General features: G+C 42.6%; 1 long non-coding RNA gene across 2 annotated transcripts; it reads left to right on the top strand.

Moving 5' to 3' along the window:
- Window positions 1–1,565, top strand: LOC101902234 (uncharacterized). Of its 2 annotated transcripts, none has more exons than XR_816816.4 (2): window positions 1–766; window positions 1,273–1,565. It is a non-coding gene; the product is annotated as an uncharacterized lncRNA (long non-coding RNA). The 2 variants fall into 2 exon arrangements; XR_009493572.1 differs by having other exon boundaries at window positions 1–772.
- Window positions 1,566–11,387: the final 9,822 nt, after the last annotated feature.

The following is an 11,387-nucleotide window of genomic DNA, read 5'->3' as shown; positions in this document are numbered from 1 at the left end:
GCAGATTTGTAAACTCTCAAGTAAATAATTAGCTAAATCAGGGTCTTATCATGTGACTAGATGTAGAAGGTATTAAGAGAGCTTTGAGTGGCACATATGGAACTCATTATAGTGAGAATGATTGTTTATGAGACAGGCCTTTACAAAAAAATAATCTTTTTCTTCGCATGTGAAAGTAGTTTTATCATTATTTTGCCACAATAAAATTTGCATTATAAAAAAGAAACAGAATAGTGCTAACAAGAAAATAACAAAATCCATTCCTACTCTCTGCTTCCTTTCCTGCCACCCCTTCCCCCATCCCTATTTCCAGGTATTTTCAGGACTGCAGAGGTGAACATTAGTGATTCCAAAGAAAAAGGGTGGAGGGAGCAGGGAAAAGGACAGGACCATTCCCCAGAGAAGCAGTAGAATTGGCCAGCAGCCCAGGAGAAAATATTGCCTCTTCTAATAATCAAAGACAACACGTTTGTTGGATGTGCAATGACTAAAAAGAGGGACAGCGTCCTGTGTGGTGCTGGGGGGACAGGAGAAGGGGGCTGGAAGGGGGCGGGTCACCCTCTGCTTGGCTAATAATAGGAGGGGAAATTTGGGACCCTGAACTCACCCGTGACGTAGCTTCACGTGACTAGGAGCCTGTGTACTGAAGTCGGTCCAGATAGCGGTTCTTACTCAGGTAACCGACTCCCGATTTCGTTGGAGGTGGTGTGACTGTGGTCAGGGAAGGAGGACAAGAGGAAACCCGTCCTGATTCCCGCCGCTCACGGTGAGGGTGGGTATTGATTGGAGACTCTTGAAATGAGGGTGGAGGGTAGATTTTCGAGTTTGGAGGGGCTTCTCAGTCTCCCCGACCATCCCCCCCGCCCCACCCCGTCAGAGTCACACGAACCCAGCTCCTTTTTGTGTTCTGCCTTGTAAAAGACAGCTGAAAATGTTGGCGTGGGGGACTCCCGCGGGCAGAGGGGAAGGGAGGAGGAGGCTGTCGGGGAGTGGAGCCATGGGGGGGTGCGGTGTGAGGTGAGAGACAGGCCTGACTACCTGGACTGACAGGAAAAGTTCCGGGTTTGAGCCCACATTTAGCTGTTGGTGCGTTCACTGTATTCATTGCAGCACTGAGTCCCCATTGTCTCCTATCTGTTTCTGTCTGGTTCTCGTTTTGGTCTGTCCCTGTCTGCTGGTCCATCTATCAGTGGGTTGATGATGCAAAAGAAAAAGCCTCTTAACGCCTCATTTTCTTCTTCCCTCTCCGCCCCCAACACCCCTGCCCCCTAGATCCAGCTAGATTGCGGTTACAGACTCCTGCGTCCAGGCGGCTCTCGACAGCCTACGAGAGTCCCCTGAGAGCTTCCTTCGGCTGCAGCATGGGCCGTGCTCAGAATTTGGGCTTGATGGCAACAGGCCTGGTGGTCGGGGCTGGCTCCTGGTACTACATATACCGACTGACGTTGGGAGAGCAGAATAAGAAGAGACCTGCTGATTCGAAAGACATTAATCCTGCCTACAAAAAGTTTAGAAAATACAGAAAACTGTAACGAAGAAAATAAAAATAAGTCACCAATAATTGCTATTCCTTGTCTTTCTGTCTGTGTAAGAATGTGGATGTGTGTGTTAACATTATTGAAACTATACTGTGTATGATATCCTAGAATTATTTTTTTTCAGGTTACTTTGTAGGGTATGCCTTTCATCAGTTAATGAATATGCTTCATAAACAGTCTTTTAACAGATTGTTTCATAATAACATCATAATCTTCTCCCTTTGCTGGCCTTTCAGATAGGAAAGAAATATTAGATATCTTAATTTTCTACAAAATAACCATGGAGGATCAATGATAAAGAATCCGCCTGCCAATGCAGGAGACGGAGAAGACTCAGGTTCGATCCCTGGGTTGGTAAGATCCCCTGGAGGAGAAAATGGTAACCCACTACAGTATTCTTGCTCGGAAAATTCCATGGACGGAGGAGCCTGGAGGGCTACAAGTTCGTGAGGTCACAAAGCATGGAATGTGACTGAGCGGCTGAGCATGCACACACACATAGAGAAAGTCTACATAGACTTTCGCAGGGATGTCTTTCCATACTAGTTATAGCTGTGATATCCATCATTCTTGTTTCCAGAAGGACCAATTAGGTAGCTTTGGTGCCATGCTTGGCATAGAGGGCATAGGAATTTGGTGAGACTGACAGCCTTGGGTAGGAGTATCATTAAGGCCAGCAGCTTTAATTTCCTCCTCTTTTCTTTGGGCTGTCAGGAAGCAGGCTAGTGGTCTCATCTATTCAAGGGACTCTGAGATCTCTCCCGTTTTCCATTGAGTGGGAGAAGGGATTTCTTTTTAGTATGAGGGAAATCCTTCACTCCCTGAGCTTCATTTTTCACAATGAATTTGGGGTTTGGAGGAAATAATATCTGGGAAATCCTGCCACAAACTTTCTCTGAGGCAAGGAAGTAACAGAATTGGCTGGACTGAGAAAGGGAGAGCAGGGAACACAGACAGCCATGGAAATGAAACAAATTAAAAGCTTAAGTGAGGTTCTCTAGAAGCAGAGCCTGACATGGGGCTTCTTCTGAAAGTGGTTTATTGACAGAGTGTTCTCAGATGAAACATGTATGGAGATGAGGGGCGCAGGACAGGGGAAGAAACTAGGCATAACTGTTCAGCTGAAATGTAGCTTCAGCTTGAGTCCAGGGCAGCTCTGGGATGTGAAGAGCATCACAGAACTGATCCATCTTGAGACAAAGGAGCCAAGTTTCTATCCACCAACTGAAAGCCTTTTATCCATCCACCAATGGGTGAGTTGGTATGAGAGGAAAGGGGTTTTAGCTTCCAAGATATCCTCTGACAAGGGCGTGGCTATGAATTTTTAGCAACCAATGCTCATAGCAACTGAGTGGGGTGGCTGTAACTAGCCCAGGAAGTGCAATCTGGGCAGGGCATCAATAGTGCCTTCTTCCCCAGTGGCTCAGATGGTAAAGAACCTACCTGCAATGCAGGAGACCCGAGTTCGATCCCTGGGTCAGGAAGATCCTCTGGAGGAGGAAATGGCAACTCACTCCAATATTCTTGCCTGGGAAATCCTGTGAACAGGGGAGCCTGGTAGGCTACAGTCCATGGGGTCCAAAGAGTCATTGGACATGACTTAACGACTAAACCACCACCACCACCACCAACAACAACCCCCTCAACTATAACTAGCCAGTCTGCATTCTTGGAATGAAAACGTGTTTCCTATCCATGTGAACTTCCCATCAGGAAGCCTTAACTTCAGCATTACTAGCTGCAGAGTTATTTCATGGGTGTGGTCTATCAGGAAATGCCCAGCTTCTCCATAAACAAAACAAAAAGAGGAGAGTGCTGCTTCTTCTCCAGTCTCCTAGTAGTTGTCTCAGAAACATTTTCTCTCAGAGGCTAATTTTCTCTCTACAGCCTAAGTAAGAATCAGCTCTCCTCCTTCAATATATGGATTTTGGAGGGCTAATGTGTAGCACGCAGTTTAGCACCTTGCAAAAATATGTTCTGCCTATGAGATTGGAGGCTAGTACAAAGGTTGAGAGATGTTTAGATACAGATGTATGGCTCTAGTCCAATTAGAACAGGCCTTGGCAAGTGTTAAATTGACTGCCATACAACTCTCTTCCAAATTCTTGAAACTAGTGGAGAAGGTGCTAGAGGAAGGGCAGGTGTTATTCACTTAGACCCAAGCAGAGGCAGGAGGATGTAAAGGCAAAGAGACCTTGTTAGCCTGACAAATGGGCTGCCCATTAATTTAATATTCATGTGGTGGCCCTGGGCTCTTGGAGATAGAAGGGTCCTTGGAGGAATTTAAAATTTGAGCCCTCATCTTGCTAATGTGAAAAAGAAGCCTCCTCATTTTTTTTCGTGGTTCCCTTACATTTCAAATGTCAAAATTTGGGAGCCAGAGTATCAGAAAGGCAGGCCTATTTACACAGTCTGATAAGATATACATTGTTCCAAATTGCAAACCCATTTCAGGTTTGAAAATTCTAGCACCTCTGCTGTATGCCAGAGGAACAGAATTCTTTATCAAAACTGGAATTGTTGAGCATCTCATCATGGCCGTCCTATCTGAGGCTTGCCACATCTCTGAAGCACTCTTGGGGCAGGGCACAGGTATCTCCTTGTTCAGGAGTCCCTCATTTCTTCACATTCACTAACCCTTCCCCAGAACAGGTGAATGTTCTTGACTAGGGGGAAATTCCTATCTCTTCAAATCATCAGTTATCTTGCTCAACTTAACAAATGAGATCAAGAGAGAATAAGTTAACCAAGACCCTACAGGTACTGATAGGTCAATGGATAAGTTCTTTCTCATTTTAAAAACATATATCTTATTAAAATAGTTAGATATTAAGAAATTTTATTATAATTTAATTTACTTCCTTCTCCTATTCCTAACCAGTTTCACTTATAATTAAAAGTTATATCTTTTAATGTTGTGAGATAATTAAATATTACAACACATTATAGGATATTATGTAAGAATCTGTTAAAAATGTCTCCATGACAAAGATTTCCAAGTCCCAGCTAATGGCCTATTTTTATACAGTGTGTGTATTTCTCTTATAACCATGTTTTCGTAATTCAAATCAGATATAAGGTCTTTGATTAATTAGGAAAACCAAATTTACATTATATAAAGAGTGGCTGGTATTAATGCCATCAAAATCAAGAGCCACTATCACTTATTTTTTTTAAGAACATACCAACTTTAAATACTGTTTATCCTACCAGTGGGTGATAAAAGTGATACAAATTGATAAGACTGTGTAAGAAGGTTTGTTCTAATGATAGAGATGTCGGTGATAAGGAAAAGAAAAGCCGTTCAGTTCAGTTCAGTTCAGTTCAGTCGCTCAGTCGTGTCCGACTCTCTGCGACCCCATGAATTGCAGCACGCCAGGCCTCCCTGTCCATCACCAACTCCTGGAGTTCACTCAGACTGACATCCGTTTAGTCGGTGATGCCATCCAGCCATCTCATCCTCTGCCATCCCTTTCTCCTCCTGCCCCCAATCTCTCCCAGCATCAGAGTCTTTTCCAGTGAGTCAACTCTTTGAATGAGGTGGCCAAAGTACTGGAGTTTCAGCTTTAGCTGTTGGTGATAAGGAAAAGAAAAGCTGTTACTCCTGAACAAATGTTCCATGTAATCAAACCCTGAATTTGTCATCAGGAAGCCTATTTTATACCTATACACTTAAAGCTCCAATAAAACCTTTATTATTGAAATTCCTGCAGCAAACATAAATTTGCTATTGCAAGTCTCAACTGTTCCAGACTTAATTCCATTTCCCCCACTGAAGCGAATGTTTTTAGAAGGGAATTTTGAAACTGTGGATTCCTTTGAAATGCAAATACATATACATAGAAAAGCAGGCTGTACTTACCAGTCTTGTGAACTGTTTGGTAATCATGACAGTCCTGACTACTAAATGGAGAATAGTATTTCTATTATCTCTATCTAGGGCCACCAGGGATCTGCAATTCAGAAAAACGTTTTACCTATTGTAGTTATTTTAAACAGTGAATATAGAACTGGTTTACTGGTTGACCATCTAATCAAAATGTCATCAAGAGAGATGCTGGAACTCCAACCTAATCAGCTGGAATATAAGAAGTTCTTGTGTCATGTGTTGTAGTAGATGAGATGGCATCTTAGGAAAGGGAACCCTTGCCTTGGGCTCTCAGAATCAACGCTCAAAACTACCTCATCAAACTCAAACTAGTCCTGTGGCTTTCTCTTCATCTGGAAAGTAAAAGTTTCTTGTAATTCATGAATACTATATGCTTCTCAGGCACTCTTTCTTCGTCCTGATGCCTGGCATAAAATTCCTAGGGTGGAAGGTTCCAGATTGTCCTGGAGCAAGAATAATAAAAATAGAAATGATAATAATGATAAATGTGATGAATGCTTTCTATATGTTATCTATTTCAATTTTTATAAAATCTCATTAAGAATAGGGATTAGTTTATAGATGAGGAAATAAAGATTCAGAAATGTTAATCAACTTTTATAATGCATACAAAGCTAAAAATTAGTGGAGTTAGAGTCTGAACTGTCTCCTAAACCCACACTTTCCCTTGCTAGTTTATGCTGCATCTTAATGTACATGTCTAGGAAGTCCCCACCAGCAGGCTCTGGCAAACAGAACTGCACAAACAGCCTGAAAGAGGAGGGGGAAAATGAAATTGCCTTGCTCAGAAGAGGAGGAACACCAAGAGCCCTCAAATACAGCCCAAAGAATGCATGGAGAGGAAAAGGATGACACACCCTTTCCCAGGCCACCCCACCTCCAGAAACACAGATACACAGTATGCAGGAAAGCGAAGCAGTAAGGAAAGAAATGATACTGACTTTGGGATGTTCCAAAAGTCCCTCTTGTGCACACCATGGGATGTACATTTGGTCTGCTATCTGAGCCTCAAGTTTTTTCCTGGTTCCCATTTCCCTTCTCCTTCCTCTAACAAGCTGATCCACCCACAGGCTCAGAGGCTTATGATCCCCATATCTTTATCTCTGGGACAGATGTCCAGTCCAACTCCAGATTCAAGTCATCAACTGGTCACTGAAGTGCTCCAGGTAGACAACTCACTGACTCCTAAAACTCAACTCTTTCAACCTGAACTCCTCCACTTGCTCCTCAAACTGTTCCTCCTCCTCCTTCTGCTCCCTCTGCCCCTCTCCCTCCCACTCCCCTCTTTCTCTGAGGGGTCTCACTCTCAGCGAAAGGCATGGGCAACCCACCCCACTGCCTAAATCAGACCCTGTCTTCTGCCTCACTCCCACATCCCATCTGTCTACTTCTGCAATATCCGCCATCCGTCCCCTCCTTCCAGTCACCACTTCTGCCAACCTTGCCCATCAAGGATGACTCCTTGCATCCAGGAATCATCTGTCTTGGATGACTGCAGCAATCCCAACAGGTCTACATGCCTCTGCCATGGGGTGGGGTGTGGAGAGCTCCAACATACTCTGCCGCCTGAGATCTCCCTCCAATCTGTGTTCCTCCATGTCTCACTTCAGACCCCTCAGTGGCTGGCTTCCCGCTGCACTGGGGTGAGTTCCAAACAGCCAAGCTTTCCATATCTCTGTCCCTGCCTACTCTTCCTTCTTCACTCCTTTGGCCATACTGAACCTTTCCATGTTTTGTGAATGCACCATGGTCTCTCTCATATCCTAGCTCTGGCTCATATTGTCCCTTCTGCCTAGAACACGGTCTCTCTCCCCCTTCATCTGGCTGATGCCCCCTCAACCTTGACTGCCATATTGGGCGTGTGCATGTGTGCTGTTGTACCTGTTTAGCCAGTCCTTTGATAGTGTCCTACAGTCTACTGTTCACACTCACTGTGGCTGGGTTTACTTGTTTAGCTTTGAGATACAAACTTCATATCTAAGCTCTTGAATGTGTGTGTGTTTAAGTCACTGAACCTCCTATCTACCAACATAATATCCTTCCTTTCAGTTCTCAAAAAAAAAAAAAAAAAGGTTATATGTACATGATCTAACTTATCAAACTGGGTGACAGGTATTTCATAATTTATTGCCAGAAGAAGATTTTAGCTCATTTTCTCAGTCCAAGCGTTCCTTTAATTATGCAGTGTGCTCTCTCGTTACTGATCATTACTGATCCTCAAGGATATGTTATGATATAGTAACTCATGCCTGTATTCTATCAGTGTTATCACCCTGGGTGCCATTTTCTCCTTTTTTTCACTCAGTTTTAAAAGCTTATAAAGCAAGTTTGACACTCTTTTACCCTGGATCCCAGTTAAATTATGCCTCTTATAAATTATTTTCCTGTCAAGTTTCAGTTAATTCATTATTTTTTCTGAGATCATATCCTCACCTCTTTTAGACTGTGTTAAACAGAATATTTTGTAAGGCCTCCCCAGACAGCCATTTTGCTTTTTTGCATTTCTTTTCCATGGGGATGGTCTTGATCCCTGTCTGCTGAAAGATGATGCTGTGAAAGTGCTGCGTTCAATATGCCAGCAAATTTGGAAAACTCAGCAGTGGCCACAGGACTGGAAAAGGTCAGTTTTCATTCCAATCCCAAAGAAAGGCAATGCCAAAGAATGCTCAAACTACCGCACAATTGCACTCATCTCACATGCTAGTAAAGTAATGCTCAAAATTCTCCAAGCCAGGCTTCAGCAATACGTGAACCGTGAAATTCCTGATGTTCAAGCTGGTTTTAGAAAAGGCAGAGGAACCAGAGATCAAATTGCCAACATCTTCTGGATCGTGGAAAAAGCAAGAGAGTTCCAGAAAAACATCTATTTCTGCTTTACTGGCTATGCCAAAGCCTTTGACTGTGTGGATCACAATACACTGTGGGAAATTCTGAAAGAGATGGGAATACTAGACCACCTGACCTGCCTCTTGAGAAATCTGTATGCAGGTCAGGAAACAATAGTTAGAACTGGACATGGAACAACAGACTGGTTCCAAATAGGAAAAGGAGTACGTCAAGGCTGTATATTGTCACCCTGCTTATTTAACTTATATGCAGAGGACATCATGAGAAACGCTGGATTGGAAGAAGCACAAGCTGGAATCAAGATTGCCGGGAGAAATATCAATAACCTCAGATATGCAGATGACACCACCCTTATGGCAGAAAGTGAAGAGGAACTCAAAAGCCTCTTGATGAAAGTGAAAGAGGAGAGTGAAAAAGTTGGCTTAAAGCTCAACATTCAGAAAACAAAGATCATGGCATCCGGTCCCATCACTTCATGGGAAATAGATGGGGAAACAGTGGAAACAGTGTCAGACTTTATTTTTTTGGGCTCCAAAATCACTGTAGATGGTGATTGCAGCCATGAAATTAAAAGACACTTACTCCTTGGAAGGAAAGTTATGACCAACCTAGATAGCATATTCAAAAGCAGAGACATTACTTTGCCAACAAAAGTCCGTCTAGTCAAGGCTATGGTTTTTCCTATGGTTATGTATGGATGTGAGAGTTGGACTGTGAAGAAAGCTGAGTGCTGAAGAATTGATGCTTTTGAACTGTGGTGTTGGAGAAGTCTCTTGAGAGTTCCTTGGACTGCAAGGAGATCCAACCAGTCCATTCTGAAGGAGATCAGCCCTGGGATTCCTTTGGAGGGAATGATGCTAAAGCTGAAACTCCAATACTTTGCCCACCTCATGCGAAGAGTTGACTCATTGGAAAAGACCCTGATGCTGGGAGGGATTGGGGGGCAGGAGGAGAAGGGGACGACAGAGGATGAGATGGCTGGATGGCATCACTGACTCGATGGATGTGAGTCTGAGTGAACTCTGGGAGTTGGTGATGGACAGGGAGGCCTGGCGTGCTGCGATTCATGGGGTTGCAAAGAGTCGGACACGACTGAGTGACTGAACTGACCCAGTACCAAAAAACTAAAAAATACGAAATATAGAAAACTTACTAATATCCATAATCTCATTATCCAGAGATAGCCATTGTTATCATTTTTGTTTTCATCTTTCCAGAATGGTTTCTTTTATATAAACATGTGTAGCTTGTATGAGGGTTTCCCTGGTGGCTCACACAGTAAAGATTCTGCCTGCACTGCAGAAAACCCAGGTTCAATCCCTGAGTCAGAAGGATCCCCTGAAGGGAATGAATCTTACTTCATAAACATGTGTATATGAAATGCCACATTGGTATCTTTTATTTATTTATTATTTATTTTTTAAATTTTATTTTATTTTTAAACTTTACATAATTGTTTTAGTTTTGCCAAATATCAAAATGAATCCGCCACAGGTATACATGTGTTCCCCATCCTGAACCCTCTGACTTCAAGCTTACATCCCACATGACTGGTGGAAAATGCAATTGCAGTTGATTTTTGTTGTTGTTGTTGTTCTTGGGTTGTTCTTCCTCCACAAGGTCTCACCAGAATGAAAGAGTATCCAGAACATGGGATACTATGATTGCTGCTGATATGTTCACTGCCCAAGTCTGGATTATTTCTAGAGTGCAAGGATCTGTGCTACTTCTGTGCCAAGATTGGTCCCAGGACTCTTTGCTGAGGCTAGAAGTTTTGATGTTTGGGGTCCAACCCTCTTAATCATATCATGGAGATGTTCTTTTCTGAGCACCTACTATGTATCTTCTTTGGGCACTAGTAGGAATTGTAGCTTCTATGTAACAAAAGATCTGTAAACTGCCAGCCCTCTTCCCAGTCTTGGAAAACTGGCTGCTTTCCTTCTCCCTCTCAATCACCTCTCCCCTAACACTTCCCTGCCTCCCCACAGCACAACCCTCCCTAGGAACTCAGGCTTTCAGAAAACAAAAGCCAGGAAGGGAGGTTATTGGCAGACAACATCTGTTTTCAGCCTTATGCCACCAACTTCCCCAGAAGTAAAGGAGTACAATAAGCCTAAATCCCTTTTTGGGATTGGGGAGGGGGATTGAAAGAGAAGAAAAATATAGTGAATCAAACACTAAATAATGATTTGATGTTTAAATACATTCTTCCACCATACATGCTCTTTTCTTTTACCAAGCTGAGATAATATTAAAAATACATAAGAAAATGATAAAGTATATTTGCATGATTTTTAAAAAATAATATATAATGTCAACAACATACTTGAAAAATATCATTGTCAACAGTGTCTCATATTTGGAACCATCCAATGTGCTTGTTGGTATTTTCAGTTCAGTTCAGTTTAGTTCAGTCGCTCAGTCATGTCCAACTCTTTGCAACCCCATGAATCGCAGCATACCAGGCCTCCCTGTCCATCACCAACTCCTGGAGTTCACTCAGACTCACGTCCATCGAGTCAGTGATGCCATCCAGCCATCCCATTCTCTGTCGTCCCCTTCTCCTACTGCCCCCAATCCCTCCCAGCATCAGGGTCTTTTCCAATGAGTCAACTCTTTGCATGAGGTGGCCAAAGTACTGGAGTTTCAGCTTTAGCATCATTCCTTCCAAAGAAATCCCAGGGCTGATCTCCTTCAGAATGGACTGGTTGGATCTCCTTGCAGTCCAAGGGACTCTCAGGAGTCTTCTCCAGCACCACAGTTCAAAAGCATCAATTCTTCAGTGCTCAGCTTTCTTCACAGTTGGCATTTTAGGTTGTGTTAAATCTTTTTGCCATTATAAATTCTGCTTACATTAATATAATTTTTTAAGTACAGAAGTATAAATTAAAAGATCCCCAGATTCCCTACAGCCAGAGATAAACAGTTTAGTGTATAATTTTCCAGATTTTTTTCTGTGTATATTTAGCAATACTAATAATATTTAAATTTTAATTGAAAGAAAATTATTGTGTATTATTCACAGTATTTTTTGTAATCTTTTTCTCATGTAATATAATATTGTAGATATCTCTCCCATCTATAAGTATAGGTTTCAACCATTCTTTTACATG

The sequence above is a fragment of the Bos taurus genome, chromosome X (genome assembly GCF_002263795.3).
Source record: "Bos taurus isolate L1 Dominette 01449 registration number 42190680 breed Hereford chromosome X, ARS-UCD2.0, whole genome shotgun sequence".
Classification (NCBI taxonomy): Eukaryota; Metazoa; Chordata; class Mammalia; order Artiodactyla; family Bovidae; genus Bos; species Bos taurus.
Note: the sequence above shows the minus strand (reverse complement) of the source record. Positions and strands in the feature narration are given on the sequence as shown.